Raw genomic sequence first — 24297 nt, 5'->3', positions numbered from 1 at the left:
GTACGCAGCTCCATTTTGAAATTGTTTTCCCTTTTTGCAATCTGACTTATTTTTCATATCTTTAATTTTCATTTGGTAAAATTCATAGAATTTAATTCAGCATAATTGAAATTTTTATAGTGACTTAAACATGACAGATGCTTAGTAATTTTGAGAATGTTAGAAGACTTTTCTGAAGAACTTACCTCTTGTTTTTTTTTTTTTTTAAGATTTTATTTGTTTATTTGACAGAGATAGAGACAGCCAGCGAGAGAGGGAACACAAGCAGGGGGAGTGGGAGAGGAAGAAGCAGGTTCACAGCAGAGGAGCCTGATGTGGGGCTCAATCCCATAACGCCGGGATCACGCCCTGAGCTGAAGGCAGACGCTTAACCGCTGTGCCACCCAGGCGCCCCTTACCTCTTGTTTCTAAAATATTTGCTTTTAAGAGTGAGATGCTTTCGAATTATATCTTCTTTTAATATGGTGTTAAAGGTGGGGAATATCACTTAATATTTCCTACCTTCAGCACCTAATTTTCCTTACTTTATATTTATAGTATTATTTAATGTATGAACATGTTCAAATCAGAATAAGAGTTTTGTGGCATGTTTAGGAATCTAGTCATTTATTATACTTAGATCTTCAGGAACTTTTGTTTTTAAATCATTGCTCAATTCTTTTTGTTTTTGTTTTATTTTTTTAAAGTAGGCTCCAGGGGCGCCTGGGTGGCACAGAGGTTAAGCATCTGCCTTCGGCTCAGGGCGTGATCCCAGCGTTCTGGGATCGAGCCCCACATCAGGCTACTCTGCTATAAGCCTGCTTCTCCCTTTCCCACTCCTCCTGCTTGTGTTCCCTCTCTCGCTGGCTGTCTCTATCTCTGTCAAATAAATAAAATCTAAAAAAAAAAAATTAATGAATAAAGTAGGCTCATGCCCAGCGTGGAGCCCAACATGGGGCTTGAACTCACGACCCTGAAATCAAGACCTAGCTGAGATCAAGAGTCGGATGCTTAACCGACTGAGCTACCCAGGGGTCCCAACATTGTCTTCTTTAATGTCTGTTTGGTGATACTTGAAATCCAAAGAGGTTTTGTCTTAAAGACAAAACAAAACAGTAATTCCCAGCTCAAAATAATAGAAATTTCAGCCTACTAATGTAAAAGAAGTGGCTTTGATTGCAATAAAGTATCTCTCAGGAAATCAGATATGATGACAGGGGAGTGGTCTAGGTATGTAGGGGACAAAGAGGAAGAAATTCTTGTTAGCCATTTATTTCCTCTTAGGGGAGGGTAAGATAGAAATGTTGCTTCTTCATCATATTTGTGATATCATGACCTTATACTTCACAGAGATTTTTAAAAAATAGTATTGGCACTTCCAGTGAGGCTGTTAGAAAAATTTGATCTTAACAGTGCAAATTGTAATCTGGAAAGCAGTATTTGATATTTGAATATTGCTTTCCTGGGTTGGATGTGAAATTTTTTAGTTGGAGTGAAATTCTCATATTTGATTTTTGAGCCAGAGTCTTAATTGGATGTTGACAATTTAATTTGAACCTAAATCATTTTAGCAGATATCAGTAGCAGGGAATTAATTCATTTCCTGGTTTACTTGAGAAGGATGTTACTAGGAAGCTTTAGTCTAAACCATGATTTTTAGAAGCCCTCTGCTGATACCTTCTGGTATTGCTGAGAGTGATGTTTGATGAAATAACATGCTAATTCTTTTGTATTATACTAATGATTCTTACTGCCTGCAGTGTATTTTAAGCATAATTTTCTTGGTTAATACTAATATAATCCCAAAGTCTTATTTTTAATTACCAACCAGGTTATGGAACTAATTCTTTCGTTTTTATCAAAGTATAATTGACATACAGTATCCTATTAGTTTCAGATGCACATTATAGTGATTTGATATTTTCATACATCATGAAATGATCCCTATGATGTCTAGTTACCATCTGTCATCATACAGAGTTATTATAGTATTATTGGCTGTATTCTCTATGCTGTACATTGTGTCCTCATGACTTATTTATAACTGGAAGTTTGTACCTCTTAATCCCCTTCATCTATTTTGCCTGCCCCCCATCCCTCCCCCTCTGGTAACCAGCAGTTTGTTTCCTGTATTGGTGAGTCAGTTTCTGTTTTGTGTATTTTGTTTTTTAGATTACACGTATAAGTGAAATCATATGGTATTTATCTTTGTCTGTCAGACTTATTTAGCATAATACCCACTGGGTCTATTCAGGTTGGTGCAAATGGTAAGATTCCATCCTATTTTATGGCTGATATTCTGTTGTGTATTTATACCACATCTTCTTTATCCATTCATCTATCCATGAACACATAGGTTGCTTATGAATCTTGGCTATTGTAGATAATGCTTCAGTGAACATAGGGATGCATATACCTTTTCGTAAATCCCAAATTCTTATTTTTAATTACCAGCCAGGCTATGGAACTAACTCTTCACGAGTGTTGGCCTAAATTCTGAACTTTGCAAAAATTCTTATGGTTAGTAAATAATAGGATTTTTACTTTGTTTAGGAAGATTGTTTTGGTTTTTAAATAAGAGAAAGTTGAAAGTGTATCTTGAAAACCTAATTTAATGTAAACATGCTTGGCTTTTTAAAGATCCTAGATACGGCAGCTTTCCAAAGACTCAATCTTCTTTCCCTTGCCTTGCTTTTAGAATTTACTTATAACATGAACATTTTCTTTAATAACTTAAAGTATTTCCTATATCAGACTCTATTAAAGCATTTTGGTAGTATGCTCTAAATAGTATTGTAATTGGAAAGCTAATTTCAAGGACAACAATATAATTTTTTTTTTTTTAAGATTTTATTTATTTATTTGACAGAGATAGAGACAGCCAGCAAGGGAGGGAACACAAGCAGGGGGAGTGGGAGAGGAAGAAGCAGGCTCATAGCGAAGGAGCCTGATGTGGGGCTCGATCCCAGAACGCCGGGATCACGCCCTGAGCCGAAGGCAGACGCTTAACCGCTGTGCCACCCAGGCGCCCCAACAATATAATTTTAAATGTTAATCAAAATGGACCTAGATGTCTTCTTGGGATCACTTCCAGTGTTAGTATTCTGAGGAATCCAGCTTAGGCCTTTAAATGTAGGTAAATTTAGTCAAATTGGGTTTAATTTTTCGATCTAGGTTGGAGAGATAATGAGAGATATCCTTATAGGTTCCTTTTTTTCTGTGGATATGTATGTGTGTGTGTGTGTCCACACAGTTGTCACATGCATGGTAGACTTGTAGGAGAGCTGAATAATCCAGTGCTCTGTACTCTTTTGCCAAGAAAGTGTGTTTATTATTTTGATATTTTGAAAGCTTATTTGGGTGCCATTAGTTTCTCATGCTGAATATTTATTTATTTATTTATTTATTTTTAAATTTTTTTTTAAAGGATTTTATTTATTTATTCGACAGAGATAGAGACAACCAGTGAGAGAGGGAACACAAGCAGGGGGAGTGGGAGAGGAAGAAGCAGGCTCATAGCGGAGGAGCCTGATGTGGGGCTCGATCCCATAACGCCGGGATCACGCCCTGAGCTGAAGGCAGACGCTTAACCGCTGGGCCACCCAGGCGCCCCTGAATATTTATTTATACATGGTTCATGATACAGTGATGATGAGCATTTAATATCTACCTTGGATCCATAATCATATAGCTAGGTTCCCTATGACCTAATATTTTTTTATTTAAATAAAGGATATTAACTGTCTATAGTAGTGGCCTCCAAATTATTTTGCTCACCCATACCTAGAGTGTATCTCTGATATTTTTATGTTATAAATCGTGCACATATAGTTGTTCCTATAAATTACAGGCATCACATAACAAAAAATAAAAGGATGAGATAGTAATGTAAATGGAAGTTATAATGTTTTCTTACCACAGTCCATTGGATTGTCTTGCATACATACGGGGGTGCATGTATCCTAGATTTAGATCAAGATTAAAAGGTAGAATAACTTTCCTCTAAAGATTTTTTGGATAATATGAAGATCATTTATATTTACCTTAGGAATGTGATGCTAACCACAATATAAGAACAGATTTTACAGCAGAACCGTCCAGTTTTGAGGTAGGCTGCCTTGGGAGTATTAGGCAAAAGCTGGAGAACCAAACATCATGCATGTTGTAGGAAATACCTGTGACTCCAGTTGACAGTCCAGCTGAACTAAACAACCTTTGATACTCCTAAATTCTGTGACTATAGATAGGAATTCATAGGTGGAGCATTTAAATTTGAAGCACTGTAGGAAAGTTAGCCTGTGAATGAAGATCTGGAACAGGACTACACTGGGAAATTGTTCAACTTCTTCATTCAGACCTTCTGCTCAGAACTTCTCCTGCTGTCTTCTTTAGAAATTTGATGATTTCTGGGGCGCCTGGGTGGCACAGCGGTTAAGCGTCTGCCTTCGGCTCAGGGCGTGATCCCGGGTTCTGGGATCGAGCCCCACATCAGGCTCCTCCACTATGAGCCTGCTTCTTCCTCTCCCACTCCCCCTGCTTGTGTTCCCTCTCTCACTGGCTGTCTCTATCTCTGTCAAATAAATAAATAAAATCTTAAAAAAAAAAAAAAAGAAATTTGATGATTTCTGATTCTCAAGCCGTCTCCACATAGGAAAAAGTTTTAAGGCCTCTTGTAAGCCTATACCTTGACTATATGGAAGAGTAAATACATAAGTAAGGAATTCCAACAATGAACTTTATCAACAAACTTTTACTCTGCTGCTTTATACCGAATAAAAAGAGAGAAGCAGGGAGAAAGAGAACATGAAAGCAAGTTTAGAGTGAACAATTATTCTAAAGTGTATAATATCTTAGATGACTTAGTAGATAGATTCCCGCTAAAAGATATAAGTACTATTTCATTAAAAACAATTTGTTCTGCAATATAATTGAATAACTTTACTTTTTTTTTTTTTTTTAAAGATTTTATTTATTTATTCGACAGAGATAGAGACAGCCAGCGAGAGAGAGGGAACACAAGCAGGGGGAGTGGGAGAGGAAGAAGCAGGCTCATAGCAGAAGAGCCTGATGTGGGGCTCGATCCCAGATCGCCGGGATCATGCCCTGAGCCGAAGGCAGACGCTTAACCGCTGTGCCACCCAGGCGCCCCAACTTTACTTTTTTAAGCTCAAAATTGTATCACCGTAAAAACAAAAACTTTAGTATCCATCCCTGCCTTCCTTTTTCTTTTTTCTTTTTCCTTTTTGGTGAGGGGATGGTTTTGTGAAACCCAGTTAGCAAAGATAAGCCAGCAATAAACTTAACAGCTTTTTCACTATACTTGATTTGAGTATTGTGCTACAGAGTACCTACTTAGGTTTCTCTGTAGTGGTGGTGGTTTTCTTCTTTCCTCGTTTATGAAATACCCTGTTCTCTCTCATTGTTCGCATAGAGGCAGAAGCCCTTCTGCTCCAGTGAGTCTAAGAGAGTCGAATGCTGGAATCACCAGAACTTGAGATATTTTTAAATGGCTAATCCTGTATTTGTTGAGATTTCCCTTTCAGGAGCACTTTTCTTTTTAAAATATAAAAACCGCAGAATGAATGGCCATAAAAGTGAAAGAGAGTACTAATTCTGATGTTTATTTCTCAGCATTTCTTTATAGGAATCTTAATAATAGAAGTAGTATATCACAGGAACTGAAGATCTGTATAACCTACCCCATATGGATGTTCTGTGGGAAATGTTTTCTAGAACTTTAGTGAAATAGAAGGTTATAGAACATAATACAATCCTGGGGAGCATATGCTTGGTTTATTAATGAAAGTCTCATATGCTAAGTGGCTATGCAAATACACATCTAAGTAACCACCCTATCATAGTGTAAGAGTAGAATATCTTAAACATTTTTTCTGACTTTAGCTCACCAGAGGCTTTCCAACAACTTTGAACTTGTTTTCAACTATTGTAGATTGTTCAGGACACAACTATACATTCTTTCTTCAAGGTTAAAGAACAGTGTCCATGTTTTCTTTTGCTTTGAACTGTTGTCTGGTACAAAGATGCAAAATGGCTGAAGAAACAATCTACCCATTTTGCTATTGAAACTGATTGTTTACGATTAGAAACATTTCTCTGATAAGCATCTTTCCATTCTCCATATTCCTTGCGTGTCACACAATGTCTTTACAAAATTTGTGATGAGTTACACCAAACAGAATGAAATTAAGTTTAAGCAGATAAATACTTGTGAGGCTAATTTATTCTTAGAAATGTTCCCCCAGAGGGCTTTCAAGTATAAGGTGATTGTGCTTAAGTTTCTTGGCAAAAAGATGGAATTCAGGCTGTTTTCTGTTGTCAGAAGTTGAGCTTTGCGAGAATGGGAATAAAGATTTTATGATCTGATTACAGCTCAGGAGACTTTAGGCCACAGTATAAATTATTGGCCTTGGGTCTACATACTGGTTTGGGATGTATATCCCTTGTTTTTTGCTCCTAGTTCTATGTCCTTACCTTTCATTGCATTCGGGTGCAGAGATCTGTGGATTGGTACAGAAATTCAAAACAAGCTTGACTGTCGTATCTTGTTTTCATCATTGTAAGGATTTGTAGCTGTAGTGTTTTACTAAATAAAATCTATTGAATAAAAAATTTTCCTATTTAGAGGCCTCACACTTTATCACATATAGACTATGTTTACTGAGTAGTTATTTTTTTCCTCTTTTAGTGGGATTTACCTAAAAATTAGGTAAAAAAGAATTAGCTACCATTGAAACTGCCAAAAAAAAAAAATCTTTGCAAGAGGAATTGATGTTTATATAAGGAAAAAACATTCTTCTGCATCTGTCCTTTACTACAGCATAAACTGCACTTTACTTCTGGTCACCAGATATGTGGTTTTTTCCATCCAGACCAAGCACTTCTCTGCAATACGAGCTGAGTGTCCCACAATTTGATGCAATTTTGACCTTATCTGAGGATAGCTTCAGATCCCACAGATTAAGGGCACAGACCCACAAGACTGCTTCCCCTCCCACTTCAGCTGCCATTGGTGAATCCAGGTTTTCACCTGTGCTTTGACCAGCTGGCTATAGATCAAATGATCCCACCATTCGCTCCTTGGGTTCCATTAATTTGCTAGAGAGGCTTACAGAACTCAGGAAAATATTTTACTTACTAGATTACAGGTTTATTTTAAAAGGATGTAACTCCAGAATGGCCAAGAGATGCAAAGGCCAAGGTATATGGGAAGAGGCGCAGAGCTTCCATGCCCTCTAGGTGTGTCTTCTTCCCAGACCCTTTGTGTTTCACCAACCTGGAAGTTCTCAGAACCCCATAGTTAAAGGATTTTTGTGGGAACTTCATTACATAGACATGATTGATGAGATCATTGGCCTGTGGTGATTGATCACAATCTTCAGTCCCTCTTTACTCCTTGGAGGTGAGGGGTTGTGGGCTGAAAGTTCCACCTCTAATTACATGGTTGGTTCCCCTGGCAACCAGCTCCCATCCTGTGGTTAACTAGGGGCTTTCCACAAGTCACCTCATAAACATAAAATCAGGTGTGGTTGAATGGGGGCTTGTTTTGAATAATATGTCCCCTTTATGCTCCAAAGCTATTTCAGGATCAGGACAAAAGACCAAAAGATGCTCCCTTTGCTCTTAATTCTTAGAAAATTCCAAGAGTTTGGGGAGCTATGAGCCAATAACTGGGATGGAAGACCAAAGAATATTTATTATTAATCACATATTTATTACATATCATATGCTTAATGTGAAAATATCAGAGCCATTCTTTTTTGTATGATTGAATGTTTTAAGTCCATATTTTTCTGTAGAGACTTACTCCCCTTAAAGATTAGAACCCTTGGGATTTTTTTTCTTCCTCTTAGCTTTTATCTCTTATCATTCGCTGTTTGTAGCTTCACAATTCCGTATTGTCCTAGTACTGTTTTTTTGAAATTGCAGCTGGAAACTCTGAAAAACATTTTGACAAAGGAAGACTGAATTGTGACCTTAGACCAACAATAAGCTGCAGGAACAAATTAAGTTAAGAAATTAATATTATTTCGGATACATATCTTTGTCCTTAGTCTTTCAGAGAATTGTTGAAACCAAGAATTTAAAGGTCGTCTATTTGCTTTTCAGCACAATTAGAAGTATAAAACATTCTACTTGCTTACAAATTTGCTTAAATTTTTTGTGAAGGAGTTTCTGTAGACTCATATACTATCGTTTTTCAGATTCTGAGAGCTCTCACAAACGTTTTTTTCCACCATATCGAACCCAAGGAAAATTTATTTTAACCTTTATGTTTATCATTAAAACATTAAAAAAAAAGCCACTACAGAGTTCTAATAATCAGAACTCTGTATTCTGTTTCCTTTCTGAGGCAACCATTTTTAAACTTTTAACTTTTTATACTGGAATTTATTTAAATATTTTCTAAATAACATGCTTGTGCCATTTGTTTCTGTTGTAGATAGTATCTGTTGATTTCTTACAATGAAGATGATGATTAAGCTCTCTTATCTCTCCTGCCCACATCTTGTTAAAATTTTAATTAAATTTTGATAAACTGTTTACATATGCCAATGTAAATATTTTTACATTGTTGGGGAATGGAAAATTTTCCTCTGTCCTTTGAGGTTCTTTTGGCTGGTCTATGAATTAAGTTGACATAAGACATATTAATAGGAGAAAATCATATTTCATTATTTAAGTAAGGTGGCTCCGTAAGAATATGAGGCCCATAGGAGGTCAGGCAGCTGAGGCTTATTTGCCATCCAGAGCTAAGGAGAAGTGAGTAAGGGTCTGGGACTTCAAAGGAAAGGAAGACAATTCATAGGAAGATGAAAAAGAGTAAATGTTTGGTAAACAAATGTTTGCTGGATCAGACAGATCCAGTGGGGCATAGAGAGGAATTGTAACAGACTTTTATGCTAAAAGTCCCTCCCTGTCTACCACACCAAGTTCAGGTTACACTGTAGTTACCTGTGGTGATAGCTCCCTTCCTGGAGCAGGTCCTCTATCCAAATTCTTTTAGGCATTGTGGGGGAAAGGTGGAAGTTTCTTTGTGAGCCTCTGATTCTTAGAAATTATCAGCCTAGAATCATCCACATGCCAAAGAGAAATATTTTGGTGTGGAAGATTTTGCTCCCCTACAGTCCTGAAGTTGAGTTGGTAGATTGTTTCATCTCAGTGAATCAGTCACAGTCCTGACAATAGGTCAGTTCAGTTAAACTCATTTCAGGAGGTGGTGATCTTAGCTCTGGATGGCATATAAGCCTCAGCTGCCTGACTTCCTATGGGAAGTTTATCAAAATTTATCTAAAATTTTAATAAGATGTGGGCGGGAGAGAAAAGAGAGCTTAATCATCATCTTCATTGTAAGAAATCAACAGATACTATCTACAACAGAAACAAATGGCATAAGCATGTTATTTAGAAAATATTTAAATAAATTCCAGTATAAAAAGTTAAAAGTTTAAAAATGGTTGCCTCAGAAAGGAAACAGAATACAGAGTTCTGATTATTAGAACTCTGTAGTGGCTTTTTTTTTTTTTAATGTTTTAATGATAGACATGAAGGTTAAAATAAATTTTCCTTGGATTAGATATGGTGGAAAAAACATTTGTTTGTGAGAGCTCTCAGAATCTGAAAAATGATAGTGTATGAGTCTATATATGTTCAAGTTTGATCATGAGGTTGCCACAATTCAGTCACATCCTCAGGCTCTACTTCTAGTTCTCTTACCGTTTCCACCACATCTGCAGTTACTTCCTCCCCTGAAGTCTTGAACCCCTCAGAGTCATCCATGAGGGTGGGAATCAACTTCTTCCAAACTCCTGTTCATATTGATATTTTGACCACTTCCCATGAATCACAAATGTTCTTAATGGCATCTAGAATGGTGAATCCTTTCCAGAAGGTTTTCAATTGACTTTGCCCAGATCCACCAAAGGAATCACTATCTGGGACAGCTATAGCCTTATGGAAGAAGTTGATTCCAGCCCTTATGGATGATTTTGAGGCTACAGTATTGTGTAAACATTAATTTTATATGTACTGGGAAGCTGGAAAATTCATTTGACTCACTTTATTATGGTATTCACTATATTGCCGTGGTATGGTACTGAGATTTCAGTATCTCTGAGTTATACCTGTAGCGAGCAATTGTGAACTTTTACACCAGCATTCTTTAGATTGGCAAATTCGTGAATACATTTCACAATTTCTAGGAACCTATGCTCCTTCATAGTACATTCTATCAGTAAAGCATAAGACATGTTTTCTAACAGACCCAAACTTATCTTTAGTTTTCTGTAATATGGGAGCCAAAAGTAGATAAACCTATGTTCAGTAATTAATGTTTCATTATTTTATTTTATTTGGAAATAATCTAAATATTCAGTGAATTTCTATCATTTAATTTAGCAAAACTTTATAAAGTTTTAGATTGCCAAAAATATTTTGGAAACTATTTTTAAGTACACGTACCATAAAACATAATTATTCCTAAAAAGTTCACCTAAAAATTCCTGTCTCACTTATATCTGTCTAAATCATTTGCTTTCAACATTGATGGTTACGTTAGTCACAAAAACTTCATGAGACGTTAGATAAAGCCAGCTTTCATCCAAGCTACTTTTCTTATTGACAAATTTTGTAAGACATATAACATGAACTTACTTGATTAGTAAACCTAAGTAGAGTAAAAATAATTAATGTTGATAACTCTAAAGACATGTCTGTATTAATTAAACCAACAAACTTAAACTAGTTTTTATTTACCAAAGAGTTTTCCCAGATCATATGAACTTGGAAAGCATTTGGGTATGGTTCTGAGAGTTTGGAAATAGTGAATTTATATAAGCACTCATCTTTAAGTCAATTATATAGAGATCTTTTGCAAATTAATGTTGGGAATACCATCCAGAGGTAGGGAAATATCTGTATACCATATATATAATGTACACACATAGACATACATATGGACAAACAGATTTTAGAGCTTCTGTTTTAAAAAAATATAAAACTCACAAGTTTATAAATAACAGTTGGAATAAAAGTTTACTTGCTCAGATGGCCAAAGTCCTTTACTGTTTGTGGAGAAGACATTTAAGATTGTATTTGTCCCTGGAAGGAGGCTGTGGTCTAAAGTTTGGGCAAGAGAGCCCTCTTTGCAGCTTGTACTTAAAAAAAAATAAAAATAAAAAAGATTTTATTTATGTATTTGTCAGAGAGCGCGCACAAACGGGGAGCGGCAGGCAGAGGGAGAAGCAGGCTCCCCACTGAGCAAGGAGCCCTATGTGAGACTTGATCCCAGGATCCTAGGATCACAGCCCTGCCGCAAGGCGGGCGCTTAACTGAACCACCCAGGCGTCTAAAAGTCATCTTTACCTCCTTCCCCCCCCCCCTTTAGTCTTAGGGGAGTGTGGGCATTGTTTTAGATACCTCCCAGGTTGTTTACATTTCAAAGACCTGGCAAGAGTTACACCTTTAAGAGACTGAGAAGGGAGGCAAGTTCTTCGAAGAAGGACTTTGGTTTACTAAGGCCAATAATTCACAAGCATTTTGAGATAAATAGGGGAGCTTTTAAAATTGGTAGAAGAGAATTGATAGACTTTGGATTGCCTGTAGAGCCTTTTTTAGTTTTGCAAAGATTTGTAAGATTAGGACAGCTGCTCTCATTTTTTTTCCCAAAGAATTGGGTTGCAGCCTAAATGATATCAGGGGGCTGATCTGCACATTCAATTACATTATCTACAAATTGCTCTTTTCCCTTTAGATACATATTTTATTTTAGCTTAGCAGAGGAGAATAAAAGAAAGTCCTATTGGGTTTTGAATATAAGCTTCTAATTTCTGATCAGCTTCAACCATAGAGCTACTTAAAATGCTTTTATTTATTTATTTTTAAAGTTTTAATTTATTTGTCAGAGAGAGAGAGAGTGAGCTCCCAAGTAGGGGGAGCTGCAGTCAGAGCAAGGAGCAGGGAGCCCAATGTGGGACTCGATCCCAGGACCCTGGGATCATGACCTGAGCCAAAGGCAGACGCTTAACTGACTGAGCTACCCAGGCGCCCTTAAAATCCTTTTAAATATCTTGTCAGTTTTTATCTGGGACAAACAATAATATTTCTGGTAGTACTGAACAACTTCATGGACTCAAGAGGCATCTTCAAAGAGCATGCAAAAGGTTACTACCTTCCTAAGATCCAATCTCTCCCAAAGATAGCCAAAAGAAAGAATCCATTGCCTGCCCTGTCCCAGGCAGGCAGAAAGCCAAGCCAAGCTATTAGGACTCAAAACCATCTTAGTAAGATTTTGCTGGCTTCCCCCCACACTTTGTTTTAAAGGTAGCTACAATTTCCTGGACTGTAGTTCTTAGACATAAAATTCCCAGGTGTGCTAAATTCTTTGGATTTTAAGGGGGAATTTATGTTGGATGTAGAGTTTAATTTTTGTTATAATTTCTGTTCTTTCATTTTGTAGAAAGGAGTCCCTAAGGCTAAGCCATTATATTTCTTTGTGTGCACTTTTTAGTTGGTCTTTCTACAGGTGCCAATAAGATAACTGTTCAGGATGAGAGCTCTTTAAAATTTTTTAAATATATTTTTTTCCAATTCAAAAGATTGGATCATCTGGCCTTTGATGAGTAGGATCTATTAATCTCAACAGCGACTCAAACCAGTAAACCTTCTTATGGCTCAGCGAAGTATGTACAAAGCATCGCAGAAGAGAGTGTAAAATATGCAGCCCTTACAAGGTCCGGAGAGTTCACTTCCACAGACAGTCTAAGAAAGCAGAGGCCTTATCTCACAGGCAAATAAGGATGGTGTAACGAAAATAGTGTCTCCCATCTCTTACAGGAACATGAGATGCTTCTGGTCACAAACCCCCTAATCTGTGACACCAGGCAGGTGCTACTGGAATGGGGCTTTTCCAGCACTGACAAAGCGATGAAGGTTGAGATGCCAAAGGGACCCATGTGGGGTGGCTTGTGACTTCATGTCTGGGAACCCTGGTCTATTTGGCTCCTGAGGTGTACCCCACTAAGTACACCCTCCAGAGACCAGAGAGAATATTTTCACTAGTCACAAAGCCAAGCTTTCAGGACATAGTAACAAAATGAAATGAAAAGCCTCATCTAGTTTTTACTTAGGGGGACCCACAGCAAAGTTTGTGTAAACAGGTGATGGTCTGGTGAGAACTGTGAACTGACCAGTCTCTGAGGCCAGCTTGAAAAGCAGGCTTATAGGACATATGCCTGTGCTCTATCCTATGGTTTTTACTCCTTACAACAAATGACACAACTGAGACAAAAAAACAGTGACCATCTTGGAGAGTTATAGGATCAATAAAAAATCAAGAGTACTCGTTGTCAAATTTACTAGTTATTGTGCCCAAATATTTTCCACAGATATTTTCTCCTGCTAATCTAAATTTGAGAGAGAGAGAGGACTTTCACCACTTTCACTTACACCGGACCCTGCAGATAGAGATCTTGAAGGCTGATATGGTAAGAATCTTACCTTCTGCTGGCTTTTGTCAGAGGTTCCAGGATCTCTTTATCTGCATCAGTCTTAGGAGCAAGTTTTCCAGGCAGTGAAGATCTTGCCAACTATACCAAAACTATAGGGGAGTCAAAATTTGTCCTCTCTCCTTCAGGGTTCTTTTGGCTGGTATAAAATTTAAATTGACGTGAGGCAGGTTAACAGGAGAAAATCATGCTTAATTACATATGTGTGAGGACTCCATAAGAATGAGATCCACAGGCAGTCAGGCAGTTGAGGCTTAAATGCCATCCAGAGCTAAGGAGAAATGGGTAGGGGCCTGGGACTTCAATGGAAAGGAAGACAATTCACAAGAAAATGAAAAAGAGTAAATGTTTGGTAACAAATGTTTGCTGGATCAGACAGATCCAATGGGGCATAGAGAGGAATTGTAGCAAACAGACTTTGCTGAGTCCTTCCGTCTACCACACCAAGTAGCTCCCTTCCTAGATCAGGTCCTTTATCTAAATTCTTTTAGGCATTTGGGGGGAAGATCAAAGTTTCTTTGTGAGCCTCTGATTCTTAAAAATTATCAGCCTAGAATCATCCACATGCCAAAGAGGTACATTATGGGGTGGCAAATTTGCTCTATTCCAAAGCCTGAACCTTGTAAGTACAACATGATTACATTTTCCTTTCTATACAGTTTTTTGTTGTCTCTGGAGTTAACTGCTTCAGTTTTGATTGTTCTTTCTAGCTGTAATTGGGTCATTTCCAAGTTCTGATAGAGCTGCAGATCTTCTGAATACTTTAAAAAATACTGTTTGTTCTTCTCAGTTTCATCTTCTTGATGCCCTCACTTCTCCTCCAGTTTGAATGGATTACTTTAAAAGACTGTTGCACACCTTTTGTCCTGGAACTCCCTTCATCTGTTAATAAATAACGGATTCCCTGTTTCTTTGATTTAATGTTGTCTTCTTTATTGCTTTATTCCTTTCTTTTCATGAATCACATTCTCCAGGAGACTTGTAAAAAAGGATGCATAGGAGATAATTTTTTAGAAATTATGCCCATTTTGGGGCTCCTGGGTGGCTCAGTCAGTTAAGTGTCTGACTCTTGATTTGGCTCGTGTTATGATCTCAGGGTCGTGAGGTAGAGCCCACACTCATTTGGGGTCTGCACTGAGTGTGGAGCCTGCTTAAGATTCTCTCTCTCCCTCTCCCTCTGCCCCCTCCCACTTGCACACACACTCACACACCCTCTCTCTCTACAAAAAAACAAACAAACAAACAAAAAAACCATTTCAAAATTCCTTTTTTTCTTTTTTTTATTATATTATGTTAGTCACCATACAGTACATCCCTGGTTTCTGATGCAAATTCTTTGATTCATTAGTTGCATATAATACCCAGTGCACCATGCAATACGTGCCCTCCTTACTACCCATCACCAGTCTATAAAATTCCTTTATTTTACTCTAAAACTTCATTTACTGTAATACTTCATTGACTTGGTGTGGAATTTTATGTTGGATATAATTTCCCCATAGAATTTTTAAGCATTGTGTCTTTATTTTCTGGTTGCTAGTATTGGTATTGAAAAATCTGATGCCATACTGGTTCTTGATCCTTTGGATAACATCTGTTTTTTTTCTCTAGAATTTTAAGATGTCTTTTTATTGTCCCGAGGTTTTACAAAGATGTTCCTTGGTGTGAGTCTTGTTGGCATTTGTTGGGCTGGATGCTTGTGGATCCTTTTAATCTGGAAAACTTAAAGATTGGATCTTGAAACATTTGTTTTAGAGAACTATTTTATATAAATATTTATTCCATAAAAACCAAAAATTTACTTTCCCCACACACCTCTCACTTACCTGCCAAGCACTTACCTGACTGGAGGAAAGCTGATTTTGTTTAAAAATTTAATTATGTAATATTTTATTCATATTAAAAAAACTTTATGTAAGCTGTGATACACAATAATAAACAAATGACCTATGAAGTGACCACACAACTTAAGAATGGGAACATTACCATCACTGTGCTCCTGGAACCATATGTCATTCTCCTACAGTCCAAAATTTTGTATTTCATTCACTTTACTTTTTAAAAGGTAGTTAATTATATATGTATGCGACCCTAAACAAACTATTGTTTAGTTGTACTTGTTTGGGGATTTTATAAAATGGTATTATAGTTTATGTAGTCTTCTATGACTTGCTTTTATCCAAAAATAACATGCCTGAGGTTGATCCATGTTATTGCATATAGCTATGGTTCATTTATATTAATCTTTTTCCGTACTTAATTTGTGTTTTTTTTGTTGTTGTTGTTGTTAGTCAAAGATTGGATCTCCTGATCTAGTCTTTAGTTTTGTTTTATGTTTTTCTTTCTTTTATTCTAATTTCTGGGAAATTTCCTTAAAACTTATTTCCCAATCCTTCTATTAAATATTTTTTCTATCTTTTTAATTTTTTTCCCTCTTCTGTGAATACTTTTTTTTTCATTACATTCTGTTCTTGTTTTATAGATTTTGTTTTCTTTTGTCTCTGAAAATATCTTTTGCTTCCTATATTGTTTCTGTTTCTTTGGAGTTTCTTTTTTTCTGGGCGTTTGTTTTAGTCTCTGTCTTCTTTGTTAGAGGCTTTTCTCAAAAGTCTAGTCATCCATGGCTTTCTCTTCTTATTTGAGAGAGGCATTAAAATGCTCTGGGAAGCTCTCCTCTGTGAAGGCTTTTGTAGGTTGATGGTTTTTACCATGGAGTAATTAGGCAGAGATCCATTTTATTGGAGACCCCTCCAGTTGTCAGCGCGTATAGATCTTTTCTTCAGTCTGGTTTCCAGAGGAATTGTTCAAACCCTTGCCTTTTGGTGTAGGTGGATGATGGCAATGGTAATAAGCCTGGCTGCATCTGTTCTGGAAGATGGGGAAGAGAACTGAAATTCTCGTCTATCAGTTTAATCCTTCTGTCCTCAGAATGCCACCCCACCCCAGCCCTAGCTGCATCTAGAGTCTCTCAGTCTGGAATCCTTCTAGTCCCTTGTTTCAGTTTCATCAGAAATTGTACCTCTGGACTGATCAGGTGTGTGTTAGGAGAATGATCTGCTGATCCAGCTGCTTATTATAAATACTTTTAATCAATTCTTCTATTTTCAGGCCCAACTCTATGCCCTTGCTTTTAAAGGAGACCCTAATACCTGTCTAAGTCCTGACCTTTATGTAGTTTGAGCATAAGTCGGCTTGCTTCTTAGTGATTTCCTCACACCACCTACCACCCTGCCAAACACTTACCTGACCGGAGAAAAGCTGAAGGCTAAGTCATTTGTTACCGGACCATCTGTCTTTCACCTTACAAAATTTTATTGACATCTCTTACCTACTGCTGTGTCCTCTCTAGTTCTCTCTGCCTTTGTGGGTGTATGCATTTTATCATTTAATTTTAGTAGAAAGCCAAGGTAAGTATGTTCAGTCTTTCATGTTTACTCCATTAATTCCCCTTTAAAGAGGCTTTTATTAGAACAGAAGTTTGAGAGACTTTTGATATAGATATGCCCTCTAAAGTCTTCTTTGTCCCCAAAGTAGAAATCAAAACAAAACATTCATTTCTGAAATTAACAAAAGCCAAGATATGGAAACAGCCTAACTGTCCATCAGTCTCTGAATGGATAAAAAAAAATGTGGTGTGTGTTAGTGTGTTTCATATATATGATATATAGAATATTAGCCATAAAAAATAATGAAATCTTGGCATTTGTACAAACATGATAGACCTTGAGGGCACTATACTGAGTGAAATAAACCAGAGAAAGACAAATACTGTATGATCTCACTTATATGTACAATTGTAAAGAACAAAAAAGAACAAAGAAAACCCCACCAAAAAACCCGAACCTCATGGGTATAGAGAACAGATTGATGGTTCCTTGGGGTAGGGGGTGAGAGTAGGTAAAGAGGACCAAAAAGTAGAAACTTCCATTTATTAAAATAAATTAGGGGGGTGTATTGTACAACATGGTGACTATAGTTAATAATACTGTATTGCATATTTAAAAGTTGGTAAGAGTAGATCTTAAAGTTCTTATAAGAAAAACATTTTTATGGTAGCACATGTTTAACTAGACTTATTGTTGTGATCATTTTGTAATATATGCAAATATTGGATCGTTATGGTGTATGCCTGAAACTAATATATGTGTCAGTTATACCTCATTTGAAAAAAAGAAAATGTGTAGTTTCTCTGTCTAATAAATCTACTTCTAGGAATTCCTAGACATGCTTGCACATATTTAAACTATAATAGAAAAAATAGAGAGCCACTGTTGTGAAATAGAAAAGACAAAGACTGCAATCCTTTTGTTTCTTCCTATTAGCCCCTAAAAGGACAGCATTTCTTTCTTTCTTTTTTCTTTTTTTTTTAAGATCTTATGTATTTATTTGAGAGAGAGAGCAAGAGCGAGAGTCTGAGCGCACATAGGGGGAAGGGACAGAGGGAGAGGGAGAAAGGGAATCTTAAACAGACTCCATGCTAAGCACAGAGCCTGATGTGGGGCTTGATCTCACAACCCTGAGATCATGACCTGAGCTGAAATCAGGAGTTGGATGCTTAACTGCCACCCAGGTGCCTCTGGACAGCATTTCTATAGCAAAATCACCTTTGTAGTTATCTTCTGTTTCAGATTATCTTTATTGAATAGCTAAAGATGAACTTCATTGGCCTAGAATGTTGTAGACAGAATAATATTTTTAAAATTTGATTTTAGGGGTGCCTGGGTGGCTCAGTCAATTAAGCGTATGCCTTCGGCTCAGGTCATGATCTCAGGGTCCTGGGATTGAGCCCTGCAGCGGGCTCCCTGCTCAGTGTGCACGTGCGCGTGCGCTCTCTCTCTCTCAAATAAATAAATAATCTTTTAAAAATTTTGATTTTAGAAATTAAAACTTACTCTTATAAATTTTGATTGGGTAAAGGAAATCTTGATTAAGTTTAACTGAACCCTGGATCTTATTACACTTAAGTGTTACTTTGGACCATGTGACATTGCCAATATTTGAGCAGTTTGAGCTTACAAAAATGGTAATTTTGTGTAATTCAGCATAACAGAGTTAAAGGACCTTAACAATTTAGTTAACAGACTCTTCTGTCCAATATAGAAATTCATTTTTTTAAAGATTTTGTTTGTTTTAAGATTTTATTTATTTATATGTCAGAGAGAGAGAGAGAGCACAATCGGGGGAGCCACAGGCAGAGCAGGCAGAGGGAGAAACAGGTTCCCCGCTGAGCAAGGAGCCCGATGCAGGACTCCATCCCAGGACCCTGGGATCACGACCTGAGCCAAAGGCAGCTGCTTAACTGACTGAGCCACCCAGGCGCCCCTTGTTATTTATTTGAGAGAGAGAGAGCATGAGCGCTGGGAGGGACAGAGAGGGAGAAGCAGACTCCCCGCTGAGCAGGGAACCCCACGAGGGGCTTGATCCCGATCATGACCTGAGCTGAAGGCAGACACTTAACCAACTGAGCCACCTAGGTGCCCCTAGAAATTTGTTCTGTAGCGTTCTTGGAAACATTCCAGCAGGAGGAAAGGATGAAATGAAATGACAGCCTAATGCTGTGGAAGAGGGAGAGTTGAGGTCCTCGTTTAGTGTTAACTTCTAGGTTCTAGAGCTACATCAGAGTCCCTCTTATGTTCTAGAAATTCCACACTACTGAGGCCAGAGCTATAAATTCTGTGGAGTGCCAGTTTGATACACAACGCCTGTGGATGTGAACACTAACACACACTACCTAAAGACCTGACTGCCATGCTATATATCTGTAGAGGATTTCAGTAAATATCAATATAGCTGGAATAGTATTAGTTAATTCTGTTTACTTTGTAAATAATTTGCATCTGTATTTCCTTAAATTAGTTAATAGTTGAGCTTTAAAATTATAATATCACGAGAGGCTTAAAACATTTTAGAAATAAACAACAATAGCAAAAAGGATGAAGGAGAGTTAATGGAATCAAATTGTTGTTAAGGTCTTGTATTGTTTGGAATGTGGTTAAGGTAGACTATAGCAAGTTAGGAATGTGTACTATTATTTTCTGGGTAACCACTGAAAGAATAACACAAAAATGTATAACATATAGAAGAAATAAAATGGAATGTTAAAACTAGTTGATTAATAGAAAAGAAGCAGGAAAAGAAGACTAAAGAACTCTTGAGATAAATTTAAAATAAATGGCAACACGGAACTAAAAAGACAGGAAAGATAATACCATGCAAATACTAGCCAAAAGAAAGGTGATTAAGCTGTGTTAATATCAGATAACTTAGATATTAAGGCAAGAAGTATTACTAAAGATAAAGAATAACATTTCATTATGCTGAAGTGATTCTCTCAGTAGAAAGATATGATAATCCTAAACAACCTTCTCTTGTTGCTTGGTTTGCCAGACATTCATACTGTTCTCATTTTTTACTGCTAGAGATGTTTCTTTAGTCTGTGAGGGAAGAGTTGTTCCTTTGTCTTTCTGACTGTGATACTGTCATATTCAACATGCTCTGGGCATCGTAAACAATTGCATGGGGTACCACTTGAGAGAACAAAACCTCAGAATTGTAATTATTTCATTTAGTGTTGCAGTTATTTTTAATGTGATTGTTCTTTTAAAAATGCCGACTATGAGCAATAAAATGTAAATGAGGACTAAAGAAACTGATTCTTTTTTAAAGAATTATTTTTTAACATTGTGTGATTATAAGTAATAAGGTAGTATAAAGAACAAACCAGAAAGGAGTAGTTGTCTGTCTATTTATAAGGATTCTTGACAATAGCCTTTTTTTTTTTTTTTTTTTTTTGTTGTTGTTGTTGGTACTGGGTATTTAAAGCTCTGCAGTGATGTGTTATTGTCAAAACTCTTCATTTCTATCTGGAGAGAATGTCCTATTATTTAGAGACGATCCCATTTTTCTGGAAAAAGACAGCTGTTGGTTGATTTACATGCCTAAATGCAAGAAAAGAAGAGAGGAGTGTTTAAGGAAACAAAAGTGCTGAATCAAGGGGCATACTTGGAAAGAGATAGAAATATAATTAGTATCACTTTAAAAAAATTGTGGTAAACAAGACATAACATAAAATTTACAATTTAACTCTCTTTTAAGTGTACAATTTAGTAGTATTGAGTATATCCAAATTGTTGGCAAACAGATCTCCAGAACTTTTTCACCTTGCAGATCTGAAGCTCTACATCCATTAAACAACACTCTCTTTCCCCCCCTCTCCCCAGCCACTGGTAATCACTATTTTACTTTCTGTTTCTTTCAATTTGATTAGATATCTCATATAAGTAGAATCATGTATTTTTAGTGTTTTTCTGACTGGCTTATTTCACCGAGCATAAAGTCCTCAAGGTTCCTCTACCTTGTAGCATGTGACAGGATATCATTCTTTTAAAGATTGAATAATATTCCTTTGATTTATAACCACATTCTTTATTTTTCATTCATCTTTTGATGGATATTTGGTTTGCTTCTACCTCTTAGCCACTGTAAATTGTGCCGCTATAAACAGAGGTGTGCAAATATCTCTTCAAGACCCTGCTTTCAATTCTTCTGGGTATATACTCAGAAGTATGATTGCTGAACTATATGGTGCTTCTATTTTTAATTTTCTGAGGAACTGCCATACCATATTCTTTTACTAGTAGTGCAGTTCTACTATTTTATGATCCAGTCAGCAATGCATAGAGATTCCAATTTCTTCACATACTTAGTAACACTTACATTCTGTTGTTGTTGTTTTTTTTTTTTTTTTTTTCATTCTGTTGTTTTGATAGTAAGGGTTCTAATGGGTATGAGGTGATACCCCATTGTGGTTTTGATTTGCATTTCTCTGATGATTAGTGATTTTGAGCATCTTTTCATATGCTTATTGACCATTTATATATTATCTTTGGAGAAATATTTAAGTTCTTTGCCCATTTTTTAAAGAATTGCTGTTTGTTGTTGAGTTGTAGGAGTTCTTACATATACTGGATATTAACTCCTTATTAAATACATGATTTGCAAACATTTTCTCTCATTCTGGAGATTTTCTTTTTGCTCTGTTGTTTCCCTTAGACAAAAGTTTTAAGTTTAATAAAGTTCCATTAGTGTCTTTTTGCTTTGTGTCCTTTGAGTTAAATTTTGTATGTGGTATAAGATGAAGGTCTAATTTTATTCTCTTGCATGTGACCATCTAGTTTTCCCAGCAATATTTGTTGAAGAGACTGTCCCTTATTCCACTGAGTTTATTAGCACCTGTGTTAAAAAATCATCTGACCATATACGTGAAGGTTTATTTCTGTATTCTCTATTCTGTCCTGTTGATCTCTGTCGTATTTTAAAAGTTTGTTTGTTTGTTTGTTTGTCAGAGTGGGAGAGAGCATGTACGCACACAAGCAGGGGGAGTGGCAGGTGAAGGCTCTGATGGGGGACTCAGTCCTAGGACCTCAGGATTGTAACCTGAGCCAAAGGCAGTTGCTTAACCGACTGAGCCACCCAGGCATCCCTGATCTTTGTCTTTATTCCAGTCCCATGTTGTTTGATTACTGCAGCTTTGTGAAGTGGTTTTTTTTTTTTTTTTTTTAAGATTTTATTTTTAAGTAATCTCTACTCTCAATGTGGGGCTTGAACTCACAGCGCTGAGATCAAGAGTCACGTGCTATCCTGACTGAGCCAGCCAGGCAGCCCTGTAAAGTGTTTTGAAATCAGGAAATATGAGTCCTCTATGTATCTTTTTCAAAATTGTTTTGGCTATTCGGAATCCTCTTGAGAGTCCATATGAATTTTAGGGTGGATTTTTCTGTTTCTGCAAAAAAACACCACAGAGATATTGGTGGGGACTTTGTTGAGTCTGTAGATTGATTAGAGTAGAATGAATACTTTGGCAATATTAAGTCTTCCAATCCTTGAATATAAGATATCTTTCCTTTTACTTGTGTCTTTTTAAGTTTCCTTCTGTAGTGTTTTGTAGTTTCCAGTGTATAAGTCTTTCTTTTTGTTTGGCTTATTCCTAAATATCTTATTCTTTTTGATGCTATTTTAAATGGAATTATTTTCTTAATTTCTTCAGATTATTCATGTTAGTTATAGAAACACAACTGATTTTTTTGTGTGGATTTTGTGTCCTCCAACTTTGCTGAATTCATTTATTATTATTATTATTATTTTTTAAAGATTTTATTTATTTATTTATTTGACAGAAATAGAGACAGCCAGCGAGAGAGGGAACACAAGCAGGGGGAGTGGGAGAGGAAGAAGCAGGCCCATAGCATAGGAGCCTGATGTGGGGCTCGATCCCATAACGCCGGGATCACGCCCTGAGCCGGCGGCAGACGCGTAATCGCTGTGCCACCCAGGCGCCCCTGAATTCATTTATTATTGTTAGCATCTTTTTGTGTGAAATCGATAGGGTTTTCTATATATAAATTCATGTCATCTGTGAACAGATAATTTTACTTTTCCCCTTTCCAATTTGGGTGCCTTTTATTCACTTCTTTTTCTTTTTCTTGCTTAATTGCTCTATCTAGGACTTCTAGTACTATGTGGAATAGAAATGGCAAGAACAGACATCCTTACTTTATTTCTGGTCTTAGAAAGTTTTCAGTCTTTCACCATTGAGTATGATGTCATCTGTGGACTTTCCGTTAATGGCTTTTTTTATGTTGAGGTAGTTTCTTTCTAATCATAATTTTTGAGTATTTTTATCATGAAAGTGGTCTTGAGTCTTGTCAGATGCTTTTTCTACATCAGTTGAGAGGATCATATGATTTTTTTCCTTCTTTCTGTTACTGTGGCATATTACATTAATCACATTTCATATGTTGAAATATCTTGGCATTCCCGAAATAAATCCCACTTGGTCGTAGTGTATAATCCTTTTAATGTGCTGTTGAATTCACTTTGCTATTATTTTGCCGAGGAATTTTACATTGATACTCATTAGGAATATTGGTGTGTAGTTTTTCTGTAGTGTCTTTGGCTTTGGGAGAAGGATTATTCTGACCTTATAGAATGAACTTGAAAGTGTTCCCTCCTTTTAAACTTTTTTGAAGAGTTTTTGGAGGATTCATGGTAATTTTTCTTTAAGGTTTGATAGACTGCTTCATTGATGCCATCTGGTTGATCCTGGGCGTTTCTTCCTTGAGACCTTTTTGATTAATGATTCGTTTGTTCTCTTTTCCTGTTACTGATCTGTTAAGATTTTCTATTTCTTATTCTTCTTCTTTTTTTAAGGATTTTATTTATTTATTTGAGAGAGAGAGAGAGCAAGAGACAAAGCATGAGCAGAGGGGGAGGGGCAGAGGGGAGAGGCTGACTCCCCACTGAGCAGGGAGCCCAATGCGGGGCTCGATCCCAGGAACCTGAATCATGACCTGAGCCGAAGGCAGACGCTTAACTGACTGAGCCACGCAGGTGTCCCAAGTATTTCTTTACAATTCAGTCTTGGTTATATTGTGTATTTCTAGGAATTTATGCATTTTTTTTCTAAGTTAACCATTTAGTTGGCTTACCAGTTGTTCATGATATTCTCTTATAATCCTTTTTATTCTGTGGATTTGGTTGTAATGTCCCTGCTTTCATTTCTGACTTTAGTTTTCTCCTGCTCACCCATCCACATGCTGGCTCTCATGCTCTCGCATAGTCTAGCTAAAGCTTTGTTAACTTTGTTGATCCTGTTAAAAAAGCAACTCTATAGTTTCATTGATCTTTTTCTTTTGTTCTATTTTCTATTACTGCTCTAATCTTTATCATTTCTTTCTAGCTTTGGATTTAGTTTTTCTTGTTTTGTCAGGGGTACATTTAGGTTGTTGATTTAAGA

General features: G+C 36.7%; 1 protein-coding gene across 6 annotated transcripts in view; it reads left to right on the top strand.

Annotated features, from left to right (window-relative positions):
* The window catches only part of TMCC1 (transmembrane and coiled-coil domain family 1), a 232902-nt gene that overhangs the window by 74510 nt on the left and 134095 nt on the right, over positions 1-24297 (top strand). The gene's annotated exons all lie outside the window — the stretch shown is intronic.

Source organism: Ursus arctos, unplaced genomic scaffold (assembly GCF_023065955.2).
Source record: "Ursus arctos isolate Adak ecotype North America unplaced genomic scaffold, UrsArc2.0 scaffold_14, whole genome shotgun sequence".
Taxonomy (NCBI): domain Eukaryota; kingdom Metazoa; phylum Chordata; class Mammalia; order Carnivora; family Ursidae; genus Ursus; species Ursus arctos.
The sequence above is the reverse complement of the archived record's forward strand: the minus strand, read 5'-3'. Positions and strand labels throughout refer to the sequence as shown.